Here is a 15,246-nt window from a genome sequence, read left to right as displayed (position 1 = left end):
TGAAACATTTCACTCAGATTTTTGCTCTTGATTTTGCCGTTCTTGAAATGTCTGAATGAAAAGTTGCTTCAGAATGAAACGTTTCCATTTTCTTTTGTTCCAAGATCTCTAAATCAGGACATTTTGACATTTAACTTTCCCAATGCACTTATGAAATGAAATCCCAGCAATGCTCACCCCATTTTCTGAGGTTGCCAGAACTCTATATTCAGAAGGAGTATGATCCCATCCCAGTTTCTCCAAATGGGTATTCTTCTATATTTAATCTCCATGCAGGGAAAGCAGAGGAGCAACAGATCAACGTTCCTCCGTCAGTACTCAATTTGTGCCAAGAAAATTGATTATCCAGCCAGCAAACCTAGTTAATTAATTCCCCTTAAAACACATCTTTACTAAAGAATTAGTGTTCTGGGGTGCAGGGAAATGAGAAGCTGTGTGCTAAAAGGTCAGCAAACACTCTTGTGTAACTTGGCTGCAACTGAGAAGTGCGAGGACTTGAGAGATGTAAATCTGACCAATGTTTTGGTTTATTATCATCAAGCAACCTATCTACAGGACTGGGTGCAAGGTCACTGAGATAAATCCTATTTCTCAGGGGACATGCTTTCTAGAGCAGAAAACCAGCCCTGCACGCAGGCACTGTTAATTCAGGGCAGGGGGGAAGATGAAGCAACAGTTATAAGCCTGGATGTGTTGCACAAATGCTGCTGCACTGGGGCAGGAAGGCACCCATATAGGTGCAGGCGGGTGGAACAAAACCCAGCCCTAGTGAAAGGCCATGGCCATGCTCTTTCAAGTGCAGTGAAGCCTTTGGGGCTGGCCAGCAGTGTGATCCCCATGTCGATGCAACTTGCCCTGTAGGGCAACCATGCAGCAAATGCAGTGCCACGACTGCCTGTCACCAGACCTGCTGGAGGAGATGCCAGTAAGTAAAAGGCCTACCATTTCTCTTTCCCAGCCACCTCAGGCCAGGCCCATTGAGTATCCCCAGCTCCTGGTGTCAGATGAGGAGAGCAAGCTTGCCCTTGTGAGAAACTGGGCATGGGATCAGCTTAGCTGTCGCATCAGATGTGTCTGACAACACTGACCATTGCAGTTATGTCTTATGTGCTGCCAGTAGCCCATATGGTATGTGAGGTGGCTTCTCGACAGGCTTTCAGCTCTGCAATGGTCAGGGGAGAAGGGAGGAAAACAACAGGGAGAACGAGGAGCAAACAACCCACACCATCACCTGCTGGGTGGCCTCATGGCAAAAGTATTGCCTAAACCAGTGTTTGCCTTTTTAGTTTATTTTAAAACTGCATATATAAAATTGTATCATTACATAGGTAATATGCAATCGATGCTAATTATGTGGGTTATAATGAGCATTTCTACAGTGTGTGTGGTACACGATGCCAGTGACAGCACATCTCTGCCATCAGAGTATCTGGCACAGCAGTGAGGCGTAAAAGCCGCATGGATCCTTACTGTTTCATGCACTGATTATTCAGCTCTTCAAGCAGAGAGCCACTTAGCCTCCTGCGTCTCTCTTCCTTTGCCTTTCGTTAGCAAACTCTTTTGGAAATCCAAGGAAAACAGAGCACAGATTCTTTTCTTTGAAGATGCTTGGTCAGTGATGCTTAGCATGACAGGGCCCCAGCGAGCTGAAGAACTCAGGTGTGGTTTGGGGTTTTTTTTGAATTATTTGCCTTGCTGCTTTCAAAAACAACAACCAAAAAAGTGATTTCTGTGCTAACTGCCTCCTGCTCTGCTCTAGCTGCTGGCCCTGTCCGGTGGTGCCAGGCTTGGCAAGCGCATGGGGTGGTTTGGTTGGTTTGGCAGGAGGGGACAAGGGTTGGGGTCTTTTTCTGGGGGGGGTTGTGGACTGCCAACACCCCCCAGCGCTTCCTTCCCTCTTGTGGTACATTTCGTGCTGTGGCTGTCACAACCTCTGCATCCTCTGAGGTAGGATGTGCACTGCCCTGCTGGGAGCTGGGAAGATGTCTGCAGCTCCACGGTCACCCAGGGAGGGTTGGGGGCTGGTGGGGCTGAGAGCTGTGGTGTTTGTGTGTGTAAGGGGCTGTCCTAGGTTCGACTGTAACACCATGAGAAGGACACATGCAGGAGTTTGGGCTGTGGAGATTTTGGAGACTGCCTTGCCCCTGGGTGGTGTGGACATGAGGAGACACGTGAGGCTGTGGGGAGCATCAGCGTGCCTTGCCCTCTTCCCTCTTCCTGGTGCATGAAACAATGGCAGGGGCACCACTGCAAGACTGGTCATTCCTCCCTCCTGCAAAGGAGTTTCAAACTTGTGCCCTGCAAAGCCGAGGAACAGAGTGAGTTCTGTGGCAGGGCTGCGGCCAGTGCTTTCAGCAGTACAGGTGCTCACTGAATGAGACCCTGCAGTACCCTCGTCACACTGGCTCATAGCTCTTTTGTGGCAACGCAAGGATGACAGCACCTCTGAGAAGCACCTCCACCTAGGCTGATGGCGTATGGAGACAGGGAGGGAGAGCCCTGAAGCCAACTGTCTTTGCAACCAAAGAGTGCTCCCATTTTTTCAATTCCAGCCATTACAAGCCAAGACTCAGTGTGAGTTCTGGCCAACCTGACAACTTGCCCTAGTGATCACAAGCCACTGGGAGCAGAAGGCATCTCCCCCAGCCACCTACTCCTCAGCCCCTTCCTGTCTTTCCATGCCATCCTGCTAATCCTCTTCCCTCCCCTGCTCATCACTCACCACTGACAGGTTCATGGCTGACAGCTTCCTTCATCCCCACGAGCATCCCTCCCCTCCAACACACACACCTCTGGCTTTCACAGAATCACAGAATCCCAAGGGTTGGAAGGGACCTAAAAAGATCATCTAGTCCAACCCCCCTGCAAGAGCAGGGTAACCTACAGTACATCACACAGGAACTTGTCCACTTTCCAGATAGAAGTCTTTGGCACTTCTGAAGCCCCTTGCCAGCCCTCACTTTCCCTTACCCTCAGCAGGTGTTCCTCCGTCCACACTTGTCTTTTACCCTGCTCCTGTGTCACGCTCATCTCTCCATCTCCCCTTCATCTGTCCCACTGCTCACATTGCAGCTGCCTCAGCTCACTGCCTGCTCATCGCTTTTAGGCGTCCTCAAATCCAGACATTGAAGCACTGGAAAGAAATAGGGAATATGGTAGAAGAGAGAGAGGTCTCATCTCTTGGTAAAGCCAAACTGCCAACTCATTAATCCCCTTCAGGTGTCTTCAAGTAAGTGCTCTCTTCCCAAAGCAACACAGCTGGAATCAATCTTGCTACACATTATGTGGTAATAAATCACAAGGACAGCCCAAGCTGAGTGCTTTTTGTCTTTACTCCAAGCTACTGCTCTGGCAGCAAAATCAACAACAAACTTCTGGTCTTGTCCACGCAGTCTCACATAAAAAACATACCGTTAAGTCTCAGTGAAACAGTTTTAATTGCTCTCTGTTTTTTTCCTTTGTGTATGTGTGCTGAGAAAAACAAGACAAAAATCAGGCCTGTAGAGCAGCATCTAACAAACCAGGAGTGTTAAATGCTTTCTTCTGACAGTCGTAAGGATATTTCCAAGCAACCTGCATTCTTCCTCCCCTTGTGGCATTTCCATCTCCCATCCTGCCCCAGCAAACACAGCTTTGGTTCTTTCTCTGGAAAAGCTGCATCAGCCTGGTGACTTGAACCCCTGCACTGCTAGTTCTGTGTCCTGTCCACAGTGGCTAAAAGCATCTTCCCACACAGGGGCTGTACCATGGCTGCTGCTGCTGCTTCCTGACCTGCCCAGCTCAGCATACCCAAACACCAGGAGGTGCAGGTAAGCTGACCCAGATAGGTCCCACTGTAAGTCCATGGGGAGCTCAGCAATGAGTTTGGCAAAGAGGAGTGTGCTCTGGTAGGTCTCAGCAGCCCGGTATTCAGGGGTGACCCATCTCCCAGCTGTGTGCATTACCTAGCAACTGAGTGGCAAGAGCTTCAAGCTCCACTTTCTAAGGACACCCTGCTCCTGAAAGTTATCTTTCTGCAACACTAAGGTGGCTCAGTTGATCTCCAAGGGCCACCCCTGCCACCCACAAGCCGCTGTCCCAGTGGCCTGTTCACCCCTGCTTGCAGAGCCCTGGCTGCACAGCTGTCTCTGCTTGAACAATGCTCTTGCAGGACAGCTTTGCTTGCTGGAAAACCCTTCCAAAGAAGCTGCGCCAAGCCCCAGGAAGGAGCTTTATAACATGCAGGACTTGTCCCCTGTAGCTGTGGGATAGTTCAGGGCAGCTGCTATCTGCCTGAGCAGCTCTTGCGCACTGTGTGCTGGTGCTGCTGTCTCTGGTGGGGAGAGCCTGGCACAGCTCTGGCAGGTTTAGTCTTAAAGCCCAATTAGTGTTGTTTATGCTCATATTGCAACTGAAAGAAAGAAAGAAAAGTGGTGCTTCAGTAGGTCAAAGAGTGTGAAGAGATGATAAATCCAATATATTAAAGATACTGCAGTTTAATTAAAAGCATATGAATTATGCATATATCTCTTCCACAGCCTGTAACCGCGTGGGCTCAAGCGGTAACTGCGTACGTTTAGCTCTAGCTACCACGTGAAACACATGGCTGCTTCGTTTCTCACTCACACACCTAACACCTGAACTTTTGCTAGGAGTAAACAAGAACATATGTGTGAGGCTTCTTGGGGTGATCTTTGCTTTTCCGTGCTCTCAGGTGCCTGGCAAGGGACGTGAATCTTATCCCACCAGTGTCTCCTGGAGGAGGAGACTGCCTTTTGGGCAACTTGTGCAATGTCAGACTTTAAAATCACACTATTTAGGGGTGCAGAGTTGCTGCCAAGGAGAGCAGCAGGGTGGGCTACCTATATCTGTCCCTGTGGGGCCATGCAGGTGGTACCATCCTGCAGTTTTGGGGTGTAAATCCTTATTTGGGGCCCAAAGGCTAGCTGAGAACTGTAGCAGCCCAGTAAGGATGGGACAGGAGGACAGGGCTTGGTGGTGGGAAGATGCCAGCACCTACAGTTCCCCAGAGCACGCCAGGACTGGCACTGCCACCACCTTTACCCCACAATGCCTCATGTCACCGTCAGACGCCTGGGGCTCAGCTCAGCTTTCAGTGAACTACTGCAAGCCGTTTCATTAATACAGGAAAGTGCCTTGTTATAAATGCTTTGCTGTCCTTTGGGGTAGGCAGAAAACCTTCCCTGTCAAGGCAGACAGTTGCTCTTTGTGGCGCTGCTGAGCCCATCCTGGCAGATTGCACCCAGGGCTGTGCCATCAATCTTCTGCTAAAGGCTGTTTCTTTCTCCTATCTTCATTTACCAAATGTGGTAAAGCAAACTCCCATGAGAGAAAACAGATCCCATTAGTGTTTGTAGGAAATTCAAACTGTCCATTATGAAATTAAAACAGGAAACAAAGCAACCTGGGGGGAGGGATGCTCCTCTCCCTAATCACTTAATAGAAGCCCATTCATCTTGTTAGAGCTTGCAATAAATCACACCTTGTTATCGGCCAGATGTGCAAGCTTATGAAATCTGAATCCAAATGTTCATCTCTAGCTAATGTACTGTTGATTTGTCCCTCATTTCCACATCTTATGGAAAACAGAATGGACAAGATTATTTTTTTCTTCATGCTTATACAAACTCTGCCTTTTTTTTCTAGGGAAGCTTTGTGGGGATGTGGAGAGAAGTCTGGGTATGGGGTGTGTTTCACAAACAGTCTGTGGGAGCTTCACACTCAGATGTGAGCCACATAGAAATGTATCTGTGACCCCTAGCTTGTCTGGTGATCTGGCTGCTTCATCTGCGGTGCAAGCATCTAGTCCATAACCCTCCCACAAGCCCTGCAGAGCACAGCACAGGAGGTGCATGGGGTTTGTGGCCTCTGAGGACAGGAGCAAGGAAGCATGGTTGAGGTCTTGCCATTCTTCTCTTTTTCTGAATCGGAGGAAAGGAATGTGGCAGGAAAGAGTTGCATCAAAGTCTGCATGGGTAGCAGATAACTTCGGTTGATTCATAGGTGATTTTTATATGTTGCTCCAAATGGATGAGCCCAGCATGTTGTGTTAACTTGTGGGATTCCTTCTTTTTACTATTTATTAATACAATACTTTAAAAGTGTGTGTTGGCAACTGGAAATGGACTTGAGAGACAAGAGAAATACTCCTCCGGGCCTTTTTCTGCTTTGAAAGCAATAAAAAATAGCTTTTGGCTTGCAGTTATGTTGCCATACTTGATTTATTTTTGTGTCCCGGCTTTTCTCTTACTTGTGTGTACATGATTGTAACAGAAATAAACTTTAAACAGCGGAATTTCATCGCAGGCATGTACATGGAAATGGGATCACTTCAAAAAGACAATTAATGCACATATAAATGTTAACTGCACATTGGACCCAAAGAACTGTCAGACCTCAAAAAAAAGAAGGGGAATAGAGAAATCTGAAGAAAATCCTGGTACAGGCAGTCCTCAGTGGAAAGACATTAGGAAAATGCAGCGGCTGCCTCACAACAGTGCAGTTTTGGCCCAGTCTGGAGCAACCGGGCTGCCACAACTGGAGATGATGTCTAAACAGCAAACCTTGCAAAAGCCTGGTTTGCCAGCATGAGGAATCTTTCTTGAAGTTGTGAAAATGTGAAAGCTGCAGTTGGTCAACAGAGTTTCTATTGGGTAAAATACCAGCAAGGTCTAAAACCCCAGCATGCTGTTTCAGCTTGCATTGTCTGGAGATAGCTTGGCTGCAGAGAGCCCAGACATAGCCCTGGGAAGAGATACATAAGCAGAGTGCATTGGTGTTGAAGTGTTGAGGATCCTTCCAAAGGCAGAGGCTGGTGATTAACATGGAATCCCTCCAAAACAGGCTGAAACCCTCAGTCAGGGCAGCCCTATGGAACAAGCTCTCTTTGCCTTTGAGCTCTCGAGAGGCAGGAAGAGGGCTCACCACTGAAAAACACTCTAAAATGGACAGGAGCTGTTAATAAAACATGCTCAGAGGCACCCACAGGCTGAGGGGAGGTGAGGAGGTTATATCCTGGCAGAGTTTCCTCAGCTGAATGGCTCCAGGGGGATGTAGATGGATATAGATCCCTCTCCTGTGGGCACAAGATATGCTCTGCAGCTGCCAGGCATGTTCAGGAGCTGAGAGGAATCTAGCATTGGCTCCGCTCTGAAGAAACCCCACCACTCAAAAGTGACAGCTCTCACTTCTTCTGAGAATGAAGACTGGAGGGTTTGCACTAGCTATGGGGGCTCATAGCATAGCAACACCAGTGTGTTTCAGAAATGCTTAAAGAGGGAAAACAGTAGGAAAACTAAATCCCTAGGAATAAAAGGGCAGAATTAGGATAACTCTCCACACATGAATAAACGCTCATGCCCACACCCAGAAAGAAACCTATACAATACCAGTGAGAAATAAATAACTGGGCTTATTTGCTTTGGTGTCGTTCCAAGCTCTTTTTAAAAGGCTTTATCCATAGTCGTACCTGTCTTCTCTAATCTATGGACTTCCTTTCTGCCCAAAAGGTTTACCCTCAGCCTGCTCTGCTTTGTACCTCACAAAGGTAGCAAGTGGTAGTTCACTGGCATTTTTGAAGTTCATCGATTTTTTTTTCTGCACAATGGCTCTGCCTCATGCAGGGTAAATACGCAAAAGAATAAAGCCCTTTTGTGGGCAGAGCTCTCTGCCCCACGTGAAAGCCAGCAAGGTGGGGCTGCTCACCCATCCTGCTGAGGAAGGTTTAAAGTTCACTTTTTTCCAGAGCTACCATGGTCTGTAAATGCAAAGGCAAAGGCAGAAATACAAGAGAAGAAAAGGCAGCCACAAGACCTCAGGCGCAAATAGTGATAACTTCTTCCTTGAGGCCTGGCTCAGGAACGGAGTTTTGGGCCCCCTTGGGAATGAAAACAAGAAACCGTCTTCCCGTTTGACTTGTACTATGACTGCGGAGACAAGACTTTGCATACTGGGGGGAGAGAGAGAAACCCTGAGAATATCTGTTACTAACTGGCTTAGAAAAAACCACACAGCCATAATCTGTAAAGGTACCACATCCTGTGGGGTGGGCTTCAAACCTTTTAAAAGATAAGTGAGACTTAAGAAATATTCAGGTGAGTAAAAGTTCTTTCCCGGACATTACTGCACTGAACTGTGCACAAAATGCAGTGGAAACACCAGTGCCAAGAACAGGGTTGGTGAGAAGGCAGGAAGGCCTTGCTGTAGCTTGGGTAGATTTTCCTTACTCTGTGAAGACTGCAGTGATGGTGATCGTGGGAGTTTTGATCTTAAAATCCATTCTAATTCAAAAGAGGGCATTGTGAGGAAAGGTGTTTCCTAGTGTTACTCAGGCCTCTGGTTTTGCACTGGTTTACATGCCCAACCAGATTGTTGGTTAGGGAAGAAGGAATGACTGCCACCTGAATCAGATGCTGTCCTGCTAGAGCGCATCTCTTACCACCTCCTTTAACAAAGAAATGGAGAAAAGTACATCTCCTTTTTTCAAGCTGTTCAAAAAAGCTATTCACCATAGTTTCTTCCACGAAAATAGTGATGCTTAAAAGTATACTCAGTGTCTCTAAAAGAAATACTCAGAGAAAGGGAAGGAATGTCCTAGAGAAATGGCTGTCCCACTGTGACCTCTGACAGCTTCAGGCAGCCTGAAAAACTGGTCAGCTAAGCCAAGGGCACCCCACAGACTGTCCTGGCCAATAGACAGAGAAATTGAGGCTGCCTTTATACTGTCTAATTTGAGCAAGATCAAAAACATGGTCAATGGTAAGCTTAAAGGCACCAGCGCAAGGTTGAAGGATAGAGCTATAGCTGGACAGTAGCCAGAGTCCACAGTATGTGACCAAAAGGAACGAGCATTTTGCACACACAGACAGGCGAGCTCTTTTCATCAAGCCAGGCTTTTTCATCTTGTCTTCTCAGTGCTCTTTAAAAGGACTGCAATAAAATGAAAATAGGATCAGCAAAGGTAGAAGGAAGGAAGGAGAGTCATTTAGAAGAAATAATCTTTTCTTTTTAGACATTGCCAAGCTACCCAATCTGCCTGCACCCAAAGGCTTTCATACTGTTTTTGTCAGCATCTGCTGATAAGGTCACATGCAGCATTTCAATTCGCACTGGTAAAAGAAATACAGGTTCTAGCAAGCTCTTACTTCATTATCAAAACCAACATCTCAAGAGGCTCTGGGTTTCTAGTTCTGGCCCTTTTGAGTCCATTATAACACAACAAATCGGGCAAAGCCATTTGTGTAGAGCTTGACATGGGAGAGAGTGAGTCATGGCAATGGTATGTCACAATACCATACCACAGCAACAAAATCAGATGAGTAATCTTGGAGCTTGAGGCAGCTGTCTGGCTGATCTCACAGATCTCACTGCAACAAAATGTCAATGTTTTAATACCTTTGACATTTCTTTAGCTTCAAGAGGCAATCTTTCTTGTATACTTACTAGCAGGTGATTGTATCAGAAAAAGCAGCTAATTCTTCCTATCTGAAGAGACAATACTGGAAATAATCTTTTTTTCATTGAATGGAAGAGTAACCAGCATCAAATAAAAACCTGGTTAATTAACTAAAGTCATTGAACAAGCCTCAAATGGATCTAGTTTCAAGTAGCAACTAAATAGATTTAATGCCTAGGAACTGTCTAGGCACCTCAGGCAGATCCTGCCTTTTCTGTTCCTCCAGAAATGTATGCTCAAGGAAAGGTAGTCTGTAATGCACAAGGCAGAACAAAGCAATACTCAGAGCTTAGTAAACAAGTCTTACTATGGCTTACAAGAGGGTACAGGCCAATTGCTTGCTGCCATAAGCTCTATTCAGCTTGAGGCCTGCACAAGTACTTTCTAAGAAATGGGAGAAAATAGAGCCTGGTGGAAATTAGCAGGTTTCTGAAGGGCTATGATAGAGGACTATGCTGCCAAGTAAAGGAAGATAATGTCTGTGACTTAGACCTGCTTGGGAAAGATTACATTAAATTTGTATGCAGCTATGGTGATGTAGATGCTCTACATCTTTTTCCCTGTAAAAAGGTAGATGCTGCTCTGTACCCATACTGATCCTTAGGGCAAGATACACACATGCAATATTTCTAGTGAGCTTCCGGGAGCAGCTTTGGTCTTTGAAGAGCTCTGTCAGGCAGCAACCTCAGAATGCAGTTGCCATCCAGCATATGTTCTCCTGCCCAAACAGGACAGTCATACAAGGACAAAGTTAGTGTGATTGTGGCAAGACAGCAAAACTGAAAGGTTTGCCATTTGAAGATAGCTTTGCAAAGCATGGTAGGGCTGAGGAGGGTGCAGAAGAGCAAGGCTTTACAGACGGTGATTGTGCGGGGACCTTACCAAGCAGATGTTTGGTTATGCTGCTGCTTCAGCATTGCTCAGTTCAGGGAAAGGGATGTTTGATCACCTCGGGCACCATGAAAGGGTAAGATGCTCCTTGACATTGCACTGCTCAAGACATCACAGAGAACATGTAGCATTTTGAAAGCTATTTTTAGGTTTTCTGCAGTTTGACAAAAGGCTTTTTGCAGAAGCTGGCCCACCAAGTTCCACGGTCAAAGCAACATAGCTGAGTTAGCACTTGGCTGTGCTATAAACCAGATGTAGCACTGCATTGTGTATCTATCTCATCTGTTGCCATATATGCTCCTTTTTCTGGATCTGCCAGGTTAGTCAGCTTGGGAAGGAATATGAATTCACAGCAAATGTGTTACGTAAAAGTCAGAGGAGTGCAAAGCAAAAGGGGCTTGATGAGCAAATAATCCTGCAACCTCCTCAGGTCTGGTAACACCAACAGAGTATGCCCTCAGGTTCATCACAGCTGTCCCGCTGAACTGCTTGTCAGTGTGTGAGAAACGCTGTTTCACAGTGGCAAAGCACCATCACATGGTGATATTTTCCCTGCCCGGGGTTAGGTTTCTTAGCAGGCAGGCTTAGTGCTGTGTGGGAAGCTCAGAGAGGTTTCACACACTTTCTGTCCCCCTGTAACAACACAGGTCTGCAAATCTGCCCGAAAATAAAGTGAACAGCCACCCTTGTCCCTTTAAGGACCGCCTCTTTCCATTCAGATGCCAGATTTCCTTGGGAAGCATCCCTGCTGTGACTGCTCTACAAGGGCGTCTCTGGTCCTATTAATTTTTCTCTTGTTCTGTGTCATTGTGATCTAAATAGATGGCAGCTATTTTGGAGGGAAGAGGAGAGCCCAGCGGCAGGCAGGACTTTGAGGCACTAATTGAGGAAAGGAGGGAGGTGCATTGGTAGTCCTCCCTCGCTCCCGAAGCATCATCTTCCCTTTATGGTGCTCACTTACAGGCTCTGCTGAATACAAGTGCATGGCAATATTCTGGCTGCTTTGTCATCTGCAGAATGGATAGGCTCTTTTTCATAAAGTTTGCTCCCAAAAGCACACACACAAAAAAGTGTGCTTTATACATGAGCTAGCATTGTATTTTTTACAGCACCTTTTGAGATCCCAGAACATTTGTGAGAAGAAAAGTTTTCCTTTTATGTTGTCTCAGTATTACTTATGGCCAGATAATTAAACATTTGGGAAGCCAAAAAGTAGGCTTTCTACCTTTTTCATTTAAATGTGTGGGCAACAGTTCAAGTTAAAATGTGAGCGATGGAATAGATTAAATGAATCTTCCCTCAAATAGAACTTTTAATGATGACTTGATTCTCTGCAAGGAAAAATGTTTTACTGTCCTTTTTAAAAAATTTCAAATAGAAAAATTAAGTACAATTTGTATCACTTTAATATGATTGAATGGGGGGATATTTTTAATTAAGACAAAAATCTCCATGTTAATAGTCTTGATTAAAGGAGCTTTTAAATAGTTTATTTGCCTGGCTACATTCCATCTGTAAGCTCTGCTGAGGATGATGTCTTTCATGTTGAATTTAAATGCTCATTATCCCTTTGAACTCTGCCAATCCACTTATTTGACGTATTATTTTTCCCTTCTAGCCTGTGGAGTCAGCTCACTAAGAGATTTTGGTAATGTCACTCTCTAGGGAGCTCTGTTGGCTTATCTGAACCTTGAGCTAGCAGCCAGGGGTAGTATTTCAAAGCTTGCTGTGATTTGCTGCCTCATTTCAGTACCAGCCCTGCAGCAGGTACCTGTACTACCCATGTGGATGCATCACCTGGAGCAATGAAGGTTAGGCAAGCAGCTCACCAGAGGTATACACACCTGTACAACTATGGGCCACAGGTACTTGTGTGTGTTAAGAAACTGCCAACCTGCTCACCCAATCCTGCCAGTGAAAGCAGTGAACATGGTCAGGGCTAATGAATGATACTGTCCTCTGTAGTTGAACTGCTCCTTTACTGCACGGTCACAGAGGTTTGCAGGACTAATCCGTAAACTGGGGTTGATGTGAGCAAATGGGAATTGTTATTCTAGAGTGTACAAAGATGAAGTTTCTGTCCCATTCACAGCCCCTAGACACACCATATTTGCTCCTCTTGGAAAGAGGAGAATTAAAAGCACTTGACAAAAGGATCAAAATGCTCCTGCTCTTGTCTATGCAAGTGTTACTCAGCAAAGGTTTCACTGACGTTTCTTATACCAGAAGGGTACGCACTTTGCTCTTTCTGTTGCCTGAGCAGCACACCCGATGAGCTGGAGTAGGCAGCTGGGTGAGCTGCTGCCTGTCATGGTAGTGTGCAGCCAAAGAAGGTTTCCTGCCTGCAGATGCCTAGCAGTGGGAGGAGGTGCAGCTTGCAGGGGAAGAACAGCCAGGACTGAAGAGGAAAATTTTGTGGATAACAGGAGGTTTGAGGGTTTACAGAGAGCATCCAGCATCTATTCAGGCCTTCTGTCAGTCCCTGCTTGGGATCAGGTACCTGTCAAACCCTCCCAGTATGGCAGCTGTTAGAAGGAAAGCAGCACAAGACAATGAGAGCTCTGACAACAGAGGACAATGAGTGAATAAAAGCAGAAGTGATGTGAGGCTCGATTGCTCAAACAAGGATCAAAGAAGCACCAGAAACGTTTATTTTTGCTGTCCTGCCTTCACACTTGTTTAGCTAGCACTTGTCAGCACAGCCCGTGTTGTCCCTGTGAGCATCCCTCAGGCCTGTGGCTAGCTGCCTTGCTAAATGTTTTACATGCAATACTTGTTAACAGTGTTCCTCTGTGAAATGGGGAAGGATGACTCTCTCTGTTAAAACTATGGTGCTGAGGAAGAGCTGGAAGAGATTCCTTCTCCCCTTGAAGTTGAAATACCAAACCTGCATCTCAAGCCTATGCAGGTCTCTGCATTCCCTTATGAGAAACACAAAGTGCTACTGAGCCCCTTCTTTAATAAAATCAGAAGAGTAAATCAAAACAGTCTTCTACTAAGAAATAGTGACTTTGCATAGCAGTAGTTCTGGAGGTCAATTTCATAAGCATGGGACCACGACTGGAAGTGGTGTTTAAGTGGTTAAATAAGCTTTTGACAGTTGCCCCCAAAGTAGAACTCATATTTTAAAAGAGCAGATAAAAATAAACATCATTCAGCCCTCTCCTTCATTATAGGCTGTCAAATGGGACAGGTGCTGCAGAAAAACTCAAGTGTGATTGTGTCATTAGAAGTTGAGTCATCGTGCGAGGGCAGGGAGCGGGGTGGAGGGGCTGCAGGTACTGCTGCCAACCTTAACTTTGACCTTCTTCTTGCTGGTCAGAAGCAGGAGTTCCTTGTGTTTTGAGAACTTCCTTCTAACAGAATGAAAAGCAAAAATGTCCCATGGATAAAACCAAACAAACGATCCAAAGTAGCAGTTTTCTGCAAACAAAATAAATACGAATATAGTAAGCACAGTAAGATGTCATGAGTTTGAATAAAATGGAGAATCAAACAAGAACTCTGATTCCCTGAAGAAAATAAGAAAACTGAAACATTGCTCTTGACTTTCACTTTGAAAATATTACCAATATTGATACTTTGCCACAAATGAGATTTCTGGTAAGTTGGAGGTTTTTTGCTTTGTGTCGTTTCAGCAAATGAGTGATTCTAAAAGTAGTCCAACTACATGCTGAGACATTTCATGAGAACAAGCACTGTTTACTATGGATGGAAAAAGCTGTGCTGTTTCACAAGCAGTAGTGCCACCTGACTCACTGACTCATCCTTGAGGGGCTACCTGGAGCTGGGACTACAGCAGGATCCAGCCCCTGCCTGGAAGTTACCATTCTGCCTGGAGGCTGCACAATTAAGTCACGGCCCCTCCTCATCCAATCAAATAGCCCAATCCACCTAGGATGTCTCTCCTCAGCACACAACCCGGGTACAAAAGAGCAAACTAATCTCTCTTGGGGATGCCCAGAAGAGAACGCAGATGGCAGATTTAAAGTGTCTACATCATGCAGCAAATACCAGCTTAACTGCTTTTTCTGTGTGTGGTTTCAGCGTTTGTGCATGTCTGCTGGCTGTACAAAAAGGACCTTGCCCCATCGTGGCTTGAGCTTAGAAAAGCTGCTGAGCGCCGGCACAGTAATACTACTGACTGCCTGTGAGGAATGGTAAGAAAGCCTCAGCTTAGTGCTCTTTTTCTCTCAACTGCTACATTTTGAGGGTGTTGACATATGTGAATATTTTACAGCGGCCGGAAGAGGTCTCTGTGCACATGTGGGAGAAGTGGCCGTTGGAACAGGGGAGTCTGGATTTCTCTCCAAGTGACAGACTTATGTCTAGATTTCCCCCCGGTTTTCTCCCCCTCCCATCTATGAGCACTGCTTTCAGTAAATGCTTAGAGACTATTTTCCTGTCTCAAATTGGCATAGCAACAGCATCAGAACAAAACTCAAAAGCATCGATTTAACGACATACTGAAATGGCTTCAGAATTCATAAAAGGCTCTCATTTATTTGAAGTAAGGGAAGGGCTTGTTGCACAGCATACACCTTAGGCTGTTGGAAACCTTTCCTCCATGCACATGTTGACTGCCAAATGAAGATAAGCTGCTTAAATACTTGTTCTTTAATTAGGTTTATCCTTGTAAACATCTGTATGAAAAACATTGAAGTAACCTTAGGCTGTATTATGCACCATAGAAACAAGAAAATGTAAGTTTTGTACGATTTATTGCTGGTGTCACATGAAGGTCTCAATGAGGAAATCCCAATCATTTATCAGCTCTACAATATTTTGGTTAGCAGAAACAAGAGATGTAACTCTGGTGAGAGATTCTCTCTCAAGGAGGCAACTCCTCCTCTAAATAAGTCAAATATGACAGTTTTATCCCCACACTAACTCTTATAAGT

Source organism: Lathamus discolor, chromosome 2, assembly GCF_037157495.1.
Source record: "Lathamus discolor isolate bLatDis1 chromosome 2, bLatDis1.hap1, whole genome shotgun sequence".
NCBI lineage: Eukaryota > Metazoa > Chordata > Aves > Psittaciformes > Psittacidae > Lathamus > Lathamus discolor.
This window is presented reverse-complemented; position numbering follows the sequence as displayed.